The sequence below is a fragment of the Olea europaea genome, unplaced genomic scaffold (genome assembly GCF_002742605.1).
Source record: "Olea europaea var. sylvestris unplaced genomic scaffold, O_europaea_v1 scaffold60, whole genome shotgun sequence".
In the NCBI taxonomy this organism is placed as follows: domain Eukaryota; kingdom Viridiplantae; phylum Streptophyta; class Magnoliopsida; order Lamiales; family Oleaceae; genus Olea; species Olea europaea.
Window position 1 is genome coordinate 576,276 of NW_019264346.1, and position 21,219 is coordinate 597,494.

Consider the following 21,219-nt stretch of genomic DNA (forward strand, 5'->3'; position numbering starts at 1 on the left):
GGTCCCTCTATGTGGTCGTATAGAGGCAAACCGAAAGTAAAAGGTTAAAAAAGTTTTACTCTATTCAACCGCATAGAGATGCTCTATACGATCGCATAGAGCAATTCTAGAGCAAAAACGTAGTTTCCTTTTTTCCGTGGAAACTCTTATGGGAACAATATTTTTAGGGTCTTATGTAAACAAAAACTTGACCAGAATGAAAAGGACGCCATTTTTACAAGTTTTTGAGAGATTTTGAAGGAGAAACGAAGAGAGAACAAGAGGAAAAATATCGCGCCAAGTGAAGATTCGATTGAAACTTGATTCGGGTGATGACGTTTTTTCAACTATTTTTGTGTTTTCTCTTTTTTAGCATGTTAGACTAGATTTTTCATTGCTAGGAGATCGATGAACCTTGTAATACTATGTTTGATTTTTGATTTGTATTTTTGACATATTTAAACGCATGTTCCGGAATTGATGATTTATTATGTTTTTATTTCCTTATGATTATTGTGCATGTAATTATATGATTGTAGTGGCCTGTTTTATGTATTTGAAAGAAGGAAAATAGGTTCAACATAGTATAAATTGTGATAGGGTCCGATAGGGGATAGAAATATACCTCTATGCCTTGTGTGAATTATTGGATATTCATGAATTCATAATGCATTTCGGTATGTTAGTATTCGTCATAGAAATATAGTCGAATCACATATTGGGATAGGTTTGGTATTGCTCGAGAGAGATTGCTAAAATAAAATAGGAATATTGATTCATCTTTTGTGGAACTGTGTGTCAAATTTGCACGATTGAAAATTGAACTAATTCAATCCCTGTGGGATCGATACTTGGACTCATAGTCCATTATACTGCTTGTTAACGAACCGTACACTTGCGGTGGGTTTTGAATCGAAACAAATAATTTCATGAACAAGCGATACATCTAATTGGTATATTGTATTAAAGGCACCTCTCAGAGGATTTCATGAGTTAGAAAATTTTGATGAGGAGGCTTATGCTCCATTCATTTTAGATGAGACTTGATATGATTGTTGAAGATGAAGGTTATGTAAGACATGATTGTGAGCGCATTGATATTGAATATGGTAGTTGTATATCTTTAAGACTCTTTCTTGCTCTATTTTATTTTACTAGATATGTGATACTATCTTGATGTTAATGTCTTTATTGTCTCTAATTTCATTATTTTTTGCTTTATTTTTGTAGATGCAAATAATGAAAGCTAAGTTTTGTTAATGCTGATGTTCACATGAGTGGAATAAGATGACATATCCTGGTGAAGTAAGTTCCCAGATTGTATATATAATAATTTTTATTAGTAAATTCAAGTAAAATATTTCTTGTTTTTCTTATTTGTTTTATATAGTCATCTAATCAAGGCTATAAGAAGTCAAAACGAGCTAAAAAAAAGCTTTAAATGTTGCTACCACAAGAGAGGAGAATGAAAGGATGAGAATATCAGAAGGAGGTTCTAATTTTGTTCCAAACATACAAGTAAATGATGTGCAACATGATGTAAAACTATTGCCCAATAGTGCTATTACTGCTGAAAAAGGAAATAAAGGAAGAGGTCGAACAAAATTGAATTATCTCAACAAGGGAAAAGGCGCAAAGTTGCCATTAGAGTTTAATGAAAGAGGGCAGTCAATTTGTAAATGTTCAACTAAGTTATCATCGTTTCTTGGGACCACAGTTAGAGAACTTATACCAATTAAATGGAAAAATTGGAAAGATATCAGCAAAAATTTTCTTGATGACATATGGGAGCATGTGCAGTTAATATAAACTTCGCATCTCTTATATAATTTAAATTAAATTACTATTAATATTGTGTGCTTTGATACAGAAAAAGTTTAATGTTGATACTTGTCATAGAAAATACATCATGCAAAAAAAAGGAAAGAATTGGCGAGATCATCGATCTAATGTGCTTAAAGCAATCAATGATACAGGAAAAACAATTAGCATGACACGAGCTGCTGCTCTCCTCAAGACCGATAATATTGAATCAATGGAAGAATGGCAAGCATTTGTCAAAGAGCGCAATTCTCAATCATATAAGGTAAGTTTTCATTACTTTTTCCTAAATTGCTTACTGCATTTGCTCTATATTCCTAATAAAAGTTATGCTTACGAAGTACTAATTGATGTTCTGGAGAAGAGTGAAAGATTTAGAAAAAAGAGAGTAGGTCAAACCCTAATGCATACAACAAGTAGCTTTGCTTGTTTAGAAGCTGAAATGGTAAAAATTTGTTAAATTAAAAGTTAAATGTGCTTGAAAAATTATCAATGTTTATGTTATCACATTTATGAAATAAGTAAAATGCAGCGTGTTGAAAGTGAAGACTCATATTCCGTAACAAGAGATGATGTTTATATTCGAGGACATATGAGAAAAAATAGTGAACCTATTGATGAATCAACTGGGGAAACATTGGTAATAATATTGCTTTTAGTGATTTTTGGTCATTCAAAGTTTATATTTATAATTTTTGCCCATTAATTTATTTCATCGTATCAAAAAAATAAAAATAAAAGCATGTTCAGAGACGGTTATCTCTCCAAGCCAACACTCCTTTAAAGACAATGGTATTGCTAGAGTATTTGGTCCAAAACATCGAGGAAGGGCAAGAGGTCTTGGTTTCAATGCTACTCCTTCAAAGTTGAATGCTTTGGTGTACAATTATAACTTGCAAATTCAAGCCCAAAAGTTGAGAGATGAAGTTAAAGAATTAAAAGCTTTGTTTCAAATGAAGAGTAAGAGTGCTAAACAAGAAGATAATGGAACTTATCAAGATTCAATTTCTTATGGCGTTCTAAATAATTGGATTGTGGGTTCTTTTAATTGTAATCAAGGGATTTTAGGTTCTTCGCTAATCTAGGGTTTCTTGGTTCAATTCTTGGGGTTTAAGATCCAAAATCGGGTTAGTATTGGCGTTCTTGGGTTCTGCATCAATCTCGTTGTGGGTTTCGTAGTTTCCATTGCTACAGGGTTCGCATCATGCTTTTTATAAAATCTTTGTATTCGTTAAATAACTTTATAAATTTCTTGTTATATTAAAACTTCAAATGAGATGAATCAATCCATTCAATTACAACAAGTAAAATAGGCAAATAGTTCTACACTTCAAAGAATCAATTTATTTTCTTATACCATTTCTACTAATATAGTTACTATTCCAAGTATAATTTACTCAGTACTTTCCTTTTTCTTGTTATGCATAAAAGCAGTACGGCAAATAAACACTGCATATGAACTGTAAAACTACATTGAGTAGTACATAAAAAGTATCTGTACTTTAAATCGCCTCATTCATTTACAAATTTCATTACTCACTAACATACTACTAGGAAATAATTGAATCCTACTACATACAATTATTTGTTTCACAAATGCACCAACAATTACATTCTCACATATTCTCGTGTAATTGCAACCTCTATCATCTGAAGGAAAAATGACCCTTTAAAAAACGCTCTCCTTAGAAAGTTTTTCCAAGTACCATCTACATACATGCAGTACGCACTATATATGATACAGTAAATAGAAGGAAATCTTCCATTTGCAGGAAAAAACAAAATAACTTTACAGCAAATTTACACATCCTTACTTTTGACAATAGATATTTTACAATTGACACATCTTCATTTGTACTTTTAATCTTTATCTTTTGAACACTCAAATGTATATTGAAAAGTCAAAATATGTATCACTACTATATTAACAGAGAGGATGATGTGTGTATTGTTCATTCGTGCACCCTTGCTTTCACACTTGTCTTTTTGTACACTGTTGGTTATCTGGTTCTTCTCCAGTGATATCCACAATTGTTGAAAAATCACATTTGCTTCTACAGTGGAACCACAACTCAACCGCCTTTCAATCTCAACAACAAAAAGAGGTAATAGTCAGTCTCTCAAGTATTGAATTCTTTCACATGTGAGATCTGGTTTTCGATCTGGTGCTTCTCCTTCTTCTCATGTCTTCACTTTCCCTTTGTCACATTCTCTATCTTGATTCATTTCCACAAAGCAAAATCACAGGCTTGAAATTGCTTTCCCCTTCTTCTTCGGCTGGTGGGTTGTATGTACTTATATTCCACAACTTTTTTCTATTCTCGATCAAAATTTAAGATTTTAATTTTATCAAATCGCTCAAATTATTTCTGTAATTTCTTTCTTGCTTTTGGTATTTACTTTTATTTATACAATCTCTATTTATGCGTAATTATTTTGCTACAGGTAAAATGGTCTCCATTTTGTGTTCCTTTTACCATCCACTCTCTGCCCTTGAAACCGCCACGCACCCGCTCAAATAATACTTTTCAAAACTTGCTCTTATAATAGATTTGGGTTATGCCCAGTTCGATTTTGTGATTTCTTTGTGATAATCAATGGAAATCTCGAAAAGATATTGAAGAAGGAAAGAAACCTAATTTTCGATTCCTATCTAATTTCAGTTACTATCTTTTCTTCATTGTCACTATCATGGCAACTTGATGCCAATTTACTAGGGAGTGAACAGGGAAGAAATATGTTTTTGATTGGAGTTTGGTGTAAAAGAAATTGCATTTGCTTAATTTTACCTTGGAGATTATTTGAAATATCTAAATTTTATGGGGAAAATATTACCTTTTCGTTGTTTGTGATCAAATAGTAGCAGCAATTCTTAAAATGTGAGAATGAGCAAAAATAAATTTCCTAATTTTGCTTAAACAACATGGAATTTCTAATATTACCTTCAACAAGATGAGTTAACACGGTTCCCAATATCCATTTTGTCCCATGAGTTTGATGTTGTTTGGAAGTTTGTCCAAATTCTACAAAACTTCATCAACTTTTTTTTTTCGCCTACTCTTATTGTTGGTTTGGAAGGGTACCATATCAATGTTGATGGAAAACATATGACCTCATTTCCATATCGCCCTAATTTACAACTATTGAGGATCTATGGTCTTGTGATATATGGGACTTGCTCAAGTGTTCAACTAATGCTCTAGGGATTCACACTTCAAGATTCCACATTCACTTCTTTTAATGCATAAAGTCTGAAGAAATTCTTTTGAATAAATTTCAAAAGCTTTCAACGAAAGAATTAAAAGAGGTTACATTTGTAGCATACACGCTATTAATTGGTTCATCCATCAGTGCAACAAAGAAATAAACAATAGTATTTGAAGATTTTATTAGCCTGTACTGCATCCAAGACTTTTTAATAGCCATACGCTTAGCAGTGTGGTTGCCTGTTGAAAGAATACCAACGATCAATTTAATAGGCCTTTCTAGAATAGGTGGAGCCTTCCATCAATTAGACCAATGAAGATTCTTGAGGTACAAAATTGGGGTGTGATGTGGGCAAGGAAGCAGCGAAAGTAGAGTGGACATTAATGTCTCCCATCAAAGATAATCCAATGGCATCTTGAGATGTGAATCCCTAGAAGTGTAATTAATTCGTGATAATTCCATTTTTATGTATAAACCGAAGCAATGTTGGACACAATGACTAATCGAAGAAAGGTATACAAGGTATTTTTATAAGAGCTATACAGAAATATTATTTACATATATTTTTGAATGGATAGGAGCATGTGCTCAAGGAGGCAAATAAGAGTTTGAAGGCATTTTTAAGAATGTTCAATTTTAAAAGTATGAGTTAAAAAGTGTCTATTCATTTAATGTCAACTTGTTTATTATGCTCTTAATGAAAAGTTATATTTTGAAATGATAGTCTCGACATTTTAAATGTCGTTCCCGACATTTGATTTTTTTATCTATTTGTGAATTTTGAGAAGTGACTTTCATGAGAAGACACATTAAAATAATGTTTCTTAATATTTCATATGTCATTCTCGACATTTGAACACTGTTCCATTTATCTAAAATGATATTTCATTTTGAACATGATATTTTTCTATATTTAAAAATGTCATTCTCGACATTTTCTGAATCAATGAAAAATATAGCATTTATTGTGATTTAACATGTATACTTTTTGAAATAAATATGACAGGTTATGTGTCAAGATTTTATTGGCTAATAACAATATTACAAAAATGTCCTTTTTTGTCTTAGTGTGGAATTATAAATTATTAATAAGGGTATTTTGATCTAACTTCTTCCAAATTAGACATTTTTGAAATGGTGGACTAGGTAAAAATTGACATTTTGTGAAATTTTCTCTTTTTTTTATTGTATACTTATAAAGAGAATTAACTTATAAATTGATAAGGAGTTGTATTCAATTATAAGCAATGAAGGATAATTTTTGTAGTTATTGAATGAAGTTAAGTATAGTGGAATCATGCGGAGATTTAGCAGCACGGAGACATTTCCGTGCAGCGTAGAGACTATGCTTTGTGTGGAGTCTTCGTGCAACGCACATATCGCCTGGTTTTGTAGCATAGTCTAAATTTTGATTTTTTACAAAAATTCGAGTTACAAATTTTATTAAAATTTTGATTTTTTTTTACTAAAATCGAGTTACAAATTTTATTATTAATATAAACTGCATTTTTTTTGAATAATTTGTGAACTATTAAACGGTGAATTTAAATAAAATAAAATAATTGGTTATAGATTTGTATTAAAAAAGACTAACATTGGAAAATAATTGTACTGAAAGCTTATCAAAATATTAAATCTTGGAAATGAATTTTGTAATACTAAGGTGTCATCATCAATTTTATATTTATTAAGAAGAAGATTTAGAAAAAGTTAAAACTTAATTTTATATAACTAACAAAAGAATAGTTGCACAACCAAATTAGAAGCAATCTTTGGTTGCATAACTATTATATGACAGGTACAATTGAGAGTGAATACAGAAAAGGCGTTGTATTTCTTATTACAAAAAGACAAAAACAAGTCTAGTGCATCACTAAAGGTTGTCATGATGCAATGCATTTGCCTTTCAAATTCCCGGAATCCGGAGGATTGGAAGTTGAGAATAGAACTCTTTAAGCTGGTGATTCATTGGAATCAAGCTCTGTCAATCGAATTGATTCTACAATTGGAGAAAAGATATGCTCCCATCGCCAGCAAATGAACTTAGAGATGAGCTCCCATCACTGCTCACATGTGGATGCTTTGCTGAAGTAGTATCTACAATGAAGATCACATCGTACTTGTACTCCTTTCCTCTATTCTGCTTTACAGTTTCTATGTAGAAAAATAGATGATCGTTTGTTGAGGCGTTGATTGATTCTATAAAATTTGGTTTCTTATTTTGTTAAATAGGAATGTTATATGTGGCAATCTAAATGGATATATAAATATATGTTTTCTATGCATGCCAAAGCTGTTTGTTCCATCAACGTGAGCGGGAAGCACCCTAAGAACTTCTCAACAAGTTCTCCTATGATTGTAGCATCAATAGATATTGATGAATCTTGCAATCAGGCATAAACTCTTGCTCTATGGAAATATGACATAGGTAGATGACATAAGTGTTGGAAAATATAATTCGTATGTATTAAATTATATTTGGTACCTTGGAACAGTACGAGCTTGGGAGTATCTACAGAAACAACAGCAATGGATTTCATCAAACTCAGCATCGGTAGATTTATTGCAGTTGTTGCACGACATATTACAGAATAATTGATTGTCATTTGTAATTATTGTTCTTGCCTTTAACCAAAAGTAGCTTTATTGTGTTAAGAAAATGAGGATGGGTTAAAATATGTATATATAAAATAGACATGAAATAATGCTTTCAGAATCTAAGAAGATAAAATATGAAAGAAGGCTACTCACCATAGGCGGAAGTCTTTCTACATTTCTGATTCAAGTGATTTTGTCTTCTTTTGGAATGGATATTCTTGAAGATGTCAAGGCATAACAACATTTCTTCATGACAATTTTATTGAGCTTTTAGAGATTTGCATCCACTCTTGTACTAGATATGGTTAAAATAATAGGCAAAAGAAGTAATAGAGATGACTGTATTTAGAAATTAAAACTAACTTGTATATTTAGCATTAAAAAATTCGTAATAGATAAGTTGTTGGAGTATTTATAGTTCAAGAATTAGTAAGTTGACTAAAATTTAAGAAAGCAATTACCAAGACTTGAACTCAACAGCTTCTTTGAAAGGAGGATCAATGATAAAAGAGCTGCTAGGTTTTGTCGGTATCGAAAGCCTATTACAAACACAATGGAATTTTTTTAAAATGAAATTCTGAATAAGTAAGAGTTAATTCTATATTTACATACATAATTATGTAAAAACTATCTAAGAACTACAGTTGAAAGATGTTGCTTTCAGCTACTTTCCAACAACGAGTTTCTTCATAAAGTTATCTGAAATAAGCCTACATCCTTTTTCAACGAAACCATTCCACATAGTTAAAACCACTATTTCAAATCTAAAAATCGTGAAAAATATTGGAGACTAAAAAGTTGGTGTGGAAATAGTATAAATACAATTGCGAATTTAGAAATAAAAAGTGAGAAACGGTAGTGCAAACTTGTTGTCAACAAGAACGAAATCCTGAACATAAGATTGCGATCCAAAGCATGTTTGAATTATTATTTTTGGTTGAATATCAATAGCTACTCCAATGTAGCTAAAATAAAAAATATGGAAAAGACAAAGCAGCTCTATCTAAGACCTTCTAATTGAGATATAAATCTACACCAGGTTGTACAAAAAAGTAATTTTTGCATCAATCCAAAGCTAATTCATTAGTAATTGAATAGATAAATGAATAATAGTTAAAGAAAGAAATTAGAAATTACATATGTCTGCGTTTGTATCTATGTATTCCTACAGCTGATGGAAATGAGTAAATATATATGTAGAAGGCAGAAGATGACTATGGTCTTCTCGAATTTCCTATATTTTGGTTGTTCTGGAAATAGTCGATCGGAATTGACCAATAATTCTCTGAATTGAGATAATGTATATCTTACAGTTTCATTAGATATTAAATATATTTTGGACAAGACCAATCAGTCTTCCAAAGCAGCTATGTTGGAATAAAAAATTGTAGCTTGTGCCTTGTGTCCCTTTAGATGCAAAGAAAAATTTATAAATTAGTAGATGGAATGTGAATAAATGCTTATGCTTATGCTAAGCTAAAAAATGTTGGTGTGAAGTAAAAAATTTAAGATTTCAATTGGAAACAGAAGAATGAAGGAATGAAAATGCATACTAATTTTTTTATTAGTGTACTTATAGCGAAAAAAAAAAATAGAGGAATGAAAGAATAGAAGCGTGTTTTAAATGTTTAACATATGTGTAGATGGAAAATTTTAGAAGTGAAGAACATACTTTTGTGTCAATAGCGTCATTTTATGTACTTGGAAGTACCATTTCAAGCTAATTTTGGTGCATTTTTTCAGCTACTATCACTTTAGCTGTCCAGTTACTCTGTTCTAAATAGATAGTTGGGATTAGCTTGTAGTTTTCATCCATTTTCCTGCATATAATGATGTAATTTATACATGAATAATTAATTATAGAGAATATAATTTTATTTTAAGAAAACAAATATACATATACAATGGAAAAAATATATACTTTATATTCTGAAGCTAATGCAAGGTTAGAAATGCGGGAGTAGAATATTTTGTTGATGATGGAAAAATATTGTGAAACCATACATATATATAGTCGAAGGATCACTAAAGAAATATATTTAAAAATTCACGGTGATGCCAAGATGTATGGTTTTTGATAGGCGATGATAAGTATGGCTTCTTTGAAAGGTAGTACATGAAAATTAGTAATTAGTGGATTTAGGTATGGCTTAAACAATTTATTAGCAGAAGTTATGGTAATGCCAGGATTTTGCTTGAGTGTAGGATATAAGGTAGTGAAAAATATGACTTCAATGATTTATTAGCAGAAGTTATGGTAAGTCAGGATCTTGCTTGAATTATTTAAAATTGAAATAAAGAATGAATTATATTTTTAACAAATTTTACTTTTTTATTAAAAATTTTAAATAAAAAATATATTTATAATTGAAAATATTGTTATTATATTAATTAAAAGAAATTATTAGGAAAACTTTTAAAAATACTATTTAACACTAATTTCAACTGCTAAAAAGAATAATTATTAGAAAAGCTTCCTCCAGGTTTCTCCATTCTTCCACTTCTTTCATTCCTCTACTCTACCACTTGAGTTTTTAGAAGAAACAAGAAAGTTTCACCAGAAAAGGTAAGTGAAAATTTTACTTCAGATCTGCGATCTATACTGCATAGATGAGCTCCCCGGAGAAATCTTCGGGTAGATGCAAAGATAATTCTCCACGCAGCACGGACACTCTGCTCTATCCGCACTATGCAGAGTTTTTTCGTGCAATATGGAGAAATTCGATTATATATTTTTTTTTAAATTTTCTTGTTTAGTTATATTTATAATAAAAAAATTTGAATAATTTTTGCTGATATATTTAGAATATATACTATCTTCAAACAAGTGGTGTTCTGCTACTACTACTCAATTACCAAATCATCAATACCTTAAAGATTTTGTGGAGCTTATAGATGCAAATCAACAAGCCTATTTAATATATATAGTAATTTTTATGGATTCATCTATGGAGCTGTTCATAGAGTGAAAGAAGAACAATTATGTAGTAAATTAATACACGAATTTATAATGGGACTTGTGAATTTTGATAAAAACAATGAACTTTGGTGTGGTCAGATAACCATTTTGCTCGATTTAGCATACAAGAATTATGTCTTATTATTGGATTACCTTGCACAAACCACCTATGAATGTTAATTTTAATAGTGATCGGCTTAGAAATGAATACTTTAACGGTACCAAAATAATTAGTATGAGAATGCTTTATGAAGCATTCCACATATGTGATGATAAAGAAGAAAAATTTAAGTTGGGATTGGTTATGTTGGTCGAGTGTGTTTTGAAACCAACTGGAAGATACATTGATTATAGAACTCTTGGCATAGTTGAGCACCTCGATAAGTTTCTTGCATATCCATGGAGCCATAGGTCATATTTTTTTTTTTTGCTAAACTCACTGCAAGAGTCACATCTGGAAAGAGTACAAAGGATGCAAGATAATCGACAAACATATTGTAAATATTCGTTACATGGATATCCATTTGCATTTCATGTATTTTTCTTCTATTTTTTTATTACTTATTATGCACAATCTATTTATGTACAAGAAATAAATTACATGCATCTAATACCTATTTCAATTATGTTGCAGTATTGGATATATGAAGTATTTCTTGAAATCGAAGAAAAATTTGGACGCCAAAAATACAAAACATTACAGATTCCACGAATGTATAAATGGAAGCCAAATAAAATGTTGACGAAGAAAATTGTTAAACAATTTTTTGCTACTGAAGAGGTATAATTTTTTTTTTTAATAAATTCACAATTACATGTGCATTTAATTATGTAAAAATGAAATTCAAAAAAATCATTCTAAAATTTTATTACAATTACAGATCCATATCATCACAGTGCCACGACTTACAGAAGAAGAATTATAAACATTATGGTACACAACTCTTTCACTGCCAGTGGACAACGAACACAACATATTAGATGGCATCGTGAATGGAGAACTGAACAATGTAGCATAACCACAAATCCTAGATGACTTCCATGTGGAACAAACGACCATTCCTGGTACTACACGAACATATAGTTTAGTTGGAGTTGGACCTAGTGATGCTTTTGGTGGGTCCAACTACATAACCAAAGAAGAAATGAAGGAAATGTTGAGTACATACAGGTAACATATAGTGTCAGATGTGTCTAGTTTGTGCAGCAACTTAAAAGAACAAATTGCAAAAGAATCAAGAAAACAAGAAGCTCATTATCATACAGTTCTTGACAACCAAAAACAAATGTTTCAACAACATAAAAATGGCAAGAAGATCATATGCAATATAGTATGCAATCTTATGCCGATACTTCAAGTTTGTGTGAGAGCTTGTTTAATGCATATATTGTTGAGGAATCAAAAACACAAGAAGCTTATTACCAATCAATCCTTGAAAACCAAAGACAATTCTTCGAACAATAGAAATGACAAGAAAATCATTACCAGAACATGCAATCTGGCATACAATTGTATGTGGATACCAATATAAGTTTAGTGAGATCTTATATTGATGAACAAAATAAGAACATGCTGAATAAATTACATGACTGTGAATCAAATATGGAAGCAATTATAGGTTCTATGCAGCAAGATGTTACTCTACGTAGTACTTCAATTCCTAGTACTCAACCGATGCAGCCGTTGTAAACATCTCAACAAATTGAAAGTTTTGAAAAGTTGAGAAGAGAAAGGAAAAATAAGGGAAAATAGGTTCAAGCTTCATCTTCACCCATAAATTATCATTTAGAAGACTATCTCATGGAGAGATATACAAGAATTATAGATTGGATATTGAAGTATCAATCGGGGTAACAAATCTAATTTCACTTTATTAACTTGAATATTATAATTCTATTACGATTTATTTAACGCTAATTTAATCAAGATATACAACACATATTGGGATGATGGATGTGGCAATATCTATGGAAGAGACATGTTGAAACTTTTATTGAATACAACAAAAGATATAAATCTTGCGGTGAGTAAAGTTTAGTCACAATAAATTTCATTCCATACCTAATATATCTAATCTATGTCTATTTATTTTATTATAATATTGAGGTGGAGTTGAAGCTATTGAGACGGCTGATTAATGATGGTTGCACACTTGTTTCTAATGAATATGCAATTATGGACTTTGAATTTGAAACTGAATGTGCTCGCCAGATGATTGACAAATAAATGTAGAAAGAGGAAATGTTAGTAGAGAGCTAGTGGATGTAATTAATTTTGAAGAGTATTTAAATGGTGGATTGCCTACAGCCGTCATACATGGATAGCGTGCAATTTTTTTATTAATTTCATGTTCATATCCATACAATAGTTAGTATCTTTTTCTTGGTAATATCCGCGAGTGGAAATTCCAAATATATGATTGCAATGACAATGCTCACACACCAGAAGAGGTAAGAGCGCATGCAAAAGTAACATACAGTTTGGTGCAAACATTATTGTTGCCTTCAACCCCCCACCAGACGAGATTTAAGAAAACATAGAAACGAACAAATGGTGTTGGAGATCATACCTTATCTACCTTGTCCAAACAATAGGTGAGTATTTGAACTATTTGTTACTTGCTAGAATATTTAATTTTTTATCTAATTTGATTTTACATACTAATTTAATCTAATATAAAACTATCTATTTATTTTGTAGGCCAAACTGTGCAATTTTTGTACTTAAATACATAGAATGCTTCATCCGAGTACATCCAATCGAAACTGTTTCACTGGAGAGGATGACTATATACAGACAAAAGATTGCAATAGATATTTATTATAATGGATATTTTCTACATCCCCGTTTGTCGTGATGTCCTGATTATGATAGATAATCAACGTATATTAACTTCTCGTGTTGAGCATTGTTAGAAGGAAGGTTATTTAATAGGTTTAATATAATTAAATTATGTACTCTTTTAAGTGTTAACCGATTTTATTTTCTTCTCTCTTTTCAGTATGTTGTTGCATTGTTTGTTTTGTATAAAATAAAATAAAATGATGCAAAACTACCAATTATTGTAAGAAATCGAATAAAGCAAAAAAATAAAAAAAATAGAGATACATTTAATGTAAGCTATTACAAAGGACATGTATAATTTGAGAAAGACGATAATTAAAGAGGACATGAAGAAAAGAATAAGAAAAAAGTATATTAGCAAGTAAAACATAATGAAAATGAACGACAACTTGCAAGAATAAGTAACCTCATGTATTCTCCTGCATCCTTATTATAAAAAATTTCTTCTCTGGCTAATGATAGAGTAAAAAAGATAACTTCTTCTTGTAATCTTAGACTTGTCATCATTTGAGTAAACAGTTAAATACTGAGAAAATAAAGAATAAGTTATATGAATTTGTATATGAGAAGAAAAAGCTGTAGTTATGCTATAAGAATTACAAATTTGGAGCTTACAACAAATATAATATGAATTAGTGTAAATAGGATAACCCTACTATTTAAAAGATTACTGGTGTTATGAATACAACTAAAAGTGTATCAATGTTTAATCTGAATGTGTTATCTCAAAAAACAATTACACTAGACTAAAGATAAACGAAGAGTAAAGAAACAATTACAAAACTAAAAAAAATAAAACTTCATTGTATACAACATTCTTGGTACATTTAGCATGGATTTCATTATCAAGTATTGGTTTGGTAGGTACTTGTCTATGCGAAAATACTGGTTGTGGAAGATATATTCCAAAAGTTTAAAGTTTATCCTTGGGATTTGTTTATAGTCATTGCAAAACATGGGCGTATTGAAAATTGTGTTCTTTTAAATGGAAATACAATTTTATCAAACTCTAGTGGAAGAAAAGAGATATGGGGTAAAAATATTTGTTACCACTATACTTTCTAATAGCAATTCTGCATGAATCACATTTCGTTCTAAGTTTCTACATATCAATCTTGTTTAATTACACAATCCTTCTACAGGATTAATATTTTGGAGTAATATCACGAGACAGTCAATTTTCAACACTAATTTATTTGGTGGTATATCATTTGGGTTTAGAAAATTGAAAAAATCTTCTTGCATGCATTGTCCTGTTTTATCAAAACTTTAAACTGTTATCTAAACTAAAACATGATGCCTTCTATGCCCTTTGTTTTTTTAGAAATTACATACATTAACTGATGGCTTGATCTTTTCTATTTCTCCCATTTTTTACAAGAGAAAGTGACACGACCCGTCCCGATTTAACATAATTGACTCGATACGTGTCGTGCGCCGATGGTAGATGCCAGCTAAATGTCGAACCCGCCACCAAGGCAAACATAACCTACTTGACTATGACATAATTTTATAAAAATTTTGACAGAGTTTCCCCTGTAACATGGACAAAACCAACCTGAAAAATCATCAAAACCTCAAATAGACATTTAAACCAAAAGTTTTGGAAACCACCACTTCTACTACAAAATATAACAAAATTCGACTGAGTGCTTCTACAACATCATCATGTCAACATGCAAGCTTTACATCAATTACCAACCTTTCTACGAAGTGCATGACACACCAAATATTAGACAAGTTCTTAATAAACATGAGTTCCCCAACTATACATTACATACTATGAAACGGCATTTTTCGCTTCAGCAGGCTTTTCTCCAGTATCTCAAAATCGACGGTCTCCTCATAGGAAAGCATGATAAAAATATATGAGTTTATAACTCAGTGAGTGGATGATTTCCAAATAAGTAAACTTTTTCCATTTATACATATTTTCTAAAAATTTTAACTTTATTAAATCCTTGAGAAATTCTGAATCCAGTAATACTTTTAAAAACTAAACATGATTTCATTATAAAATTCTTTATTCTAAATTCTAGATAAGTATCTGTAAGATATAACAATTATAAAGAATCTGATATTCATGAAAATTTATGAAATATTGTTGCTGTTCAATACTAGAAGCTGAAAGCTTTATCTGAAAACTGAATTAACTGAATTCCATAATCTAAAATCTAAGAACTGAATAAATGCTGAAAAATCACACCAAAAAGAATACCCAATGAATAGCCTTACACATGTACAGAGTAATCTCGATGTACAAGGGAAAACTATTCAAATATGATAGCTGATAATCTGGTCATATGTACGCGAGCTGCCCCAAAGGCTAATCACCCTAGTACACGGCCCAAAGCCTATGTGTGTACGAGAGTGGGTCCCAAAGACCTCTGATAATCTGGTCATACACTATGGAAAGACATTCACGATAGTGCAGAGCGGGTAAAATCACTATAACTAGTCATACACTGTGAAAACACATTCACATCAGTGCAAATTGGGGTAAATTCACCTGGGTACTTTCTGGTGATTTTTAGAAATAACTTTAACTATGCTGAAACATGTAATAAGAATATAACATGCTACTAAAATAATTTAACTGAACTGAATTTAACTTTAAAAGCAATTGATAATAAAATCCATTTTATTCTGAAAATCTTGCTATGAAGTCAACTTTATAAAAATAAATAACTTTAAAATTTAAAGAAGACTTATTTCTGAAAAATAAGTTTTATCCACTCACAAGATATGAGCTACAAGCTAGATTGGCTGATAAACGTTTCTAATTTCCTCGCCACCACCTGAAATACGATATTAATAACCAATTTCTCCTCTTTCTAATCAAGAAACCTTAATATCTAATGATAGAACTTAAAATTAAATTTTCTAGACACTTGAATGATGAGTTCTCAAATTTTCCTTTATTAATTGGAGCTAATCACACTTTATAATCCATTGACTAATAACTAATTTATCAACATAACCTTCACTTCCAAACATCACTATGACATCCACATCATTCAAGTGACAAGAAGTTGCTATAATTCAACTAATTAAATTTTTCCTCTTGTTCCATAATTTCATGCTTCCAAATAATTATTTTCTCAATATCATCGTTTCCATAAACATACTTAATCCCAAAAATCCCAAATAAAATTTCTAGGGTTTGCTAAAATAATATCCCTTACCTAGCTGAAATTGGAAATGAAGAAATCCCCAAACTTGAGCTCCAATTCGTACAAATATCACCTAAAATTCGACATTTTATTCTACAAGTTAAAACCCTAAAAATTTAATATAAATCATACTTAATCTCTCGAAAACAAGTGGAAAAATTAAATCCAACTTGAAGAGATTAACCTCCCCTTTTTTCTTCTTCTTCCTTTCTTCTTTTCCTTTTCCTTTTTCTTTTTCCTTTCTTCCTTCCCTTCTGCCGGTCTCTGCTTCTCGTAACTCTGTGTGTGTGTGTGTGTTTTGGTGTGAAATTGAGAGAAAATGGGTCAAATGGTTGAATTAAATGGTCCACTAACCCATAATTGCAAACTAAGTCCTTCAACTCTCTTTTCATATCACATTTAATCCTAACACTTCCAAAATTATATAAGTAAGTTTCCAACTTAAAAATGTATCCAATTTAACCTTCAAAATATATTTATAATTTATAAGATAAACCAAAATAAAATGATTTGGTCAATCGAGTCCCAATAAAAATAATTTATTTCATACAAGTCCTCATTTGACTTGATTTTGAAAATTCTACTATTGACTTTGACTAGATAAAAATGTGAGTTGTAACAGAAAGCCTTTTGAACTCATGTTTCTAGATCGATAAAATGAGTCAGTTGTTTAATAGAGATATTGAGCAGATACTTTTGGAAGCGCAACATCGCTGGCTTTGTTCTGTTGAGATTTTTGAAATTCTTCGAAATTCTAAAAAATTCCACATTGCTCCTAAGCCTCCTAATGGATCTGCAAGTATGATTCCTAATCGCATTTTTATATCAACATTAGTTTGCAGAAAATACATGGGTCTGTCTTTTTTCCCTCACTCCTACTTGTTATGGTTAATTTCTACAAGATTAATACCTATTTTTTGACTGGCTTTTATAGTAACATAAATTTCTTCTTTGGTATTAGTTGATGAAATACTGCTTATTCATCTTTCGAGGAACGTGTGTAACTTGTGCTTCCTATCTTTTAGTGTAATGTCGTGATCTGCATTGAGATCAGATCGTCAATCTATCGCTAGTATAATTCACACAATTTTTATTTTTTATTTTTTTGGGTGTATCAGTGAGTCTTTCCATCTTTCCAAGAAGCTTGTATTCAACATCTGCTTTGTGGTTTCCACCACTCAATGGTTCTCTTCAAAATTTCATTGCCATATTTCGCATTCAAGTTAGTAGGCATGACAAAATTATGATATTTTAGGTGGTTCCCTATTCCTTTTTGACCGGAAGGTACTGAGATCCTTCCAGAAAGATGGCCATAATTGGAGGAAGAAGAAAGACGAAAAAAAAAAAAAAAATGTGAAGGAGGCTCGTGAAAGGCTCAAGGTGAGTTCCGAACCTTTCGGTTGATGTTGCTATGTTTTGTGGACCAGAATTTTATTGGTATAAATCTGAAAAATTACATTGGCAGTTTGTTATGATGCCATTTTTAAGTTGATGCTCCAAAAATAATGTATCTAGACTTTTAACTTTTTTTCTTTTTCAAGCTGGAAGTATTGATGTATTGCATTGCTACTATTCCCACGGAGAAGATACTGAAAATTTTCGAAGGCATAGCTATTGGATGCTTGAAGCGTAAGTTCTGAGATTTTTCCTGGTTTTATTGAACTTTTTCCTAATGCAGAGGATTATGACTTTAAATTTTCAGAGGATAGGAAGTGATAATTTTTTTTTTTTTCCTAAGAAACATACATAATTATTCTACTTGCTTTTTCATTTTACATGCTTAAAGCTTGTTACTTATAATCCTTTTCATTCAAGAGGAATTCCGAATTTTCAGTGCCTTGCTGTGTGCCACAAAATCCATCTACTATAAGTTGTCAGGTTCATTGGGAAACAATTGAAGTGTATAAATTGTGAAATTGTTGTTATTTCTTGGTGAAAAATTCTCCAATTCATATTCCCATGGCACCTGACCTTCTTTTCGTAGTGCTCGTGCTTGGGCCACCCGTTGTGCCAGCAAGACCGAGGAAAGGTCCTGGGCCGTAAGGATCCTTGGCCTGTAGTCCACGTGGGCCTTTTCTCTATTGTTCTTTATTTTTTATTTTTGGGAAAATTTTAGAAGAGATTAATTATGATATATTTCAAAATTAAAAAAATAAATTTCAAAGTTTCAAAAATCAGATTTTATTAAAATTTATTTATGATTTAATTAATTATATTTAGATCACATATCTATACAATTTGATCACAAATTAACAATTTAATTAGTCACTTATTTTTTTTATTAATAATAAAAAGCTTTATGTCACAAATTATTTTATGATCATAATTCAAAAATATTGTAGGTTACAGTTTTTTCATCGGCCGCAAATAAAAAAATAAATTAGTTACGGATTAATTTTTAGTTACAATTTATCAAATTATTGGTTACAAATCAAAAATTTTATATGTCACGTATATTTTTCGATCACGAATAAAAAAAATTGTAAATCACAGATCACAAATATTATAGGTCACAACTTATTAGACAGTCAAAAATTATTAATTTTTTTATCACACATTATTTCTTGGTTACAGTTTATCTTTTTCACTGGTTACATATTATTTATTGATCACAGATTAACCTATTCGTAGGTCACAATCAACCATATAATCTGTGACCACCCACCAACACTTTGTGACGACCACTCACCACTACATCCAGTAGCACTATCACCACCATTGCCGTCAAACCCACCACCACCACCTAAATGCGATTACCAACCATCAAAATAGTACGAACTGCTATGAATGAAAAAACTGTGAACGCAAGAAAAGCCAATTGCAACCCTGGTAACAAATGAACATATCTCAATTCATCACCACAGCGACCACTACCATCACCTCACCACCACCACAAAAATTAGGGATTAAACGACCACCACCACCTCCTCACCAATCTCTCCACAACCACTACCACTACCACAACCTCTTCTCCATCACCACCATTTGGGGGAGAAAAAAATATCACTACCAACCAGATCTGTGCAAAACCAATGCCCACCACCACAAACCACCACTACTTCACAATCAACCCCACAACAGCGACCACCGCCAACACCATCACCACCACCACCATAGCCTAACAACATTGCAACCACCCAAAATCAACAGCACTTAAATCTCAAATCAAATCAACAGCCCAGTCAACCAATTACACGTTTCCATTTCCGCCGTGCCTTTCTATCCACCTGCCAACTCAAAACCAAGATAAAAAATATTGATTCGCACAGCCAATAGAAACATCCAACATCCGGATCGACCAATTGAAACATCTAAATATGCTTCTATGGCTTGGACAGAAGTAGAAGAAAGGCCTGACTACTTGCAATTGTCATTCATCTGGATTCGATGGTCGTGTACGCGGTGTAGTTGCTGAGTGTGGTGGTCCTTACGCGGCGCCGCGCAGCGAGATGTGGGTAGCTCTGCTTGATTTCCGGAGGCCGAACAGAGAGTAAATGAAAGAGGGGGACGACGGAGAGAAATGAAAGTTTTTGAGGCGTGGGGTGATGGTAAGGTGTAGATGAGGCTGGGGTGATTTATTAATAATATTTTTATTTAATATTTATTAAATAATCAATAATAATCTAGATTTTGAAATATCAAACTTAACATATAATTTATGAAATGCAAACTTCAAAAACAAGTTTAGATGTAATTTCCACCTTATTTTTTTTTTTAGGAAATTTCTTGGCCAAAATTTTGAAAATCCACTTGCAAGCTATTGCTGCACTGCTCGGGCTCTGCCTTTTTTCCTTTTTTCTGCTAGAAAAATTATCACATTCCTTCGTTTCCCTTCTTCGTTCCTCTTCATTTGTATCACCCTGTTGACCTACCCCATCTCGCAAATATGTTGGACCGTGACAGGCCTATATGGTCCGGCAGAACGTGACACGGCCCACTTTACACCTGTGGTTTATGCATGGATGATATATATTAGTTTACAGAACTGTAAACTTATGATGAGGTCAAATTAGTTGATTCAGCATTCTGGAAAAAAAAAAAAAAAAAAAAAAAAAAAGAGCTAAGTAAATTCATTGAGGCAGGATATTGGATTTATTTAGTTTAACTTACTCGTGCACATATGTTCTTATGACTCCTGTGTTTTCTTCATGAGTCAGTTACTCAAACTAAGTTTCCTATAATCCTTTATATTGAATAAGAGTTTCTTGTTGGAATGCTAAATTTTGTCATTTACTACCGCTTACAGTCCTTTAAGTTGAATTAGAATTTCTCAAAAATTGGGAATATTGCCTTTTCTCATTTGTGCACCCACTGTTTGCGTATAAGCATGCGTGTCAGTTGGTCATTTAAGTTTATTTGCACATCTACACTGCAGTTAAGGATGTGTGTGATGAAGTACTAAAATATCTTAATGTATCATTATATTGGGAGATTTTTCTATTTGACATCTTACTATTCCTTTTTATGGAAATGTCTATATTACCTTTAATGAATTGATTCTTTCTATATTGCAACATATGTCCTAATCTTTTAAACATTTTATCCTTTGTTTACTCTATTTTGGATATTTGAATATAAAATCATTCTATGATCTAATAAATAAGAATAATCTGTAACATTCATCTCATATTTTCTAA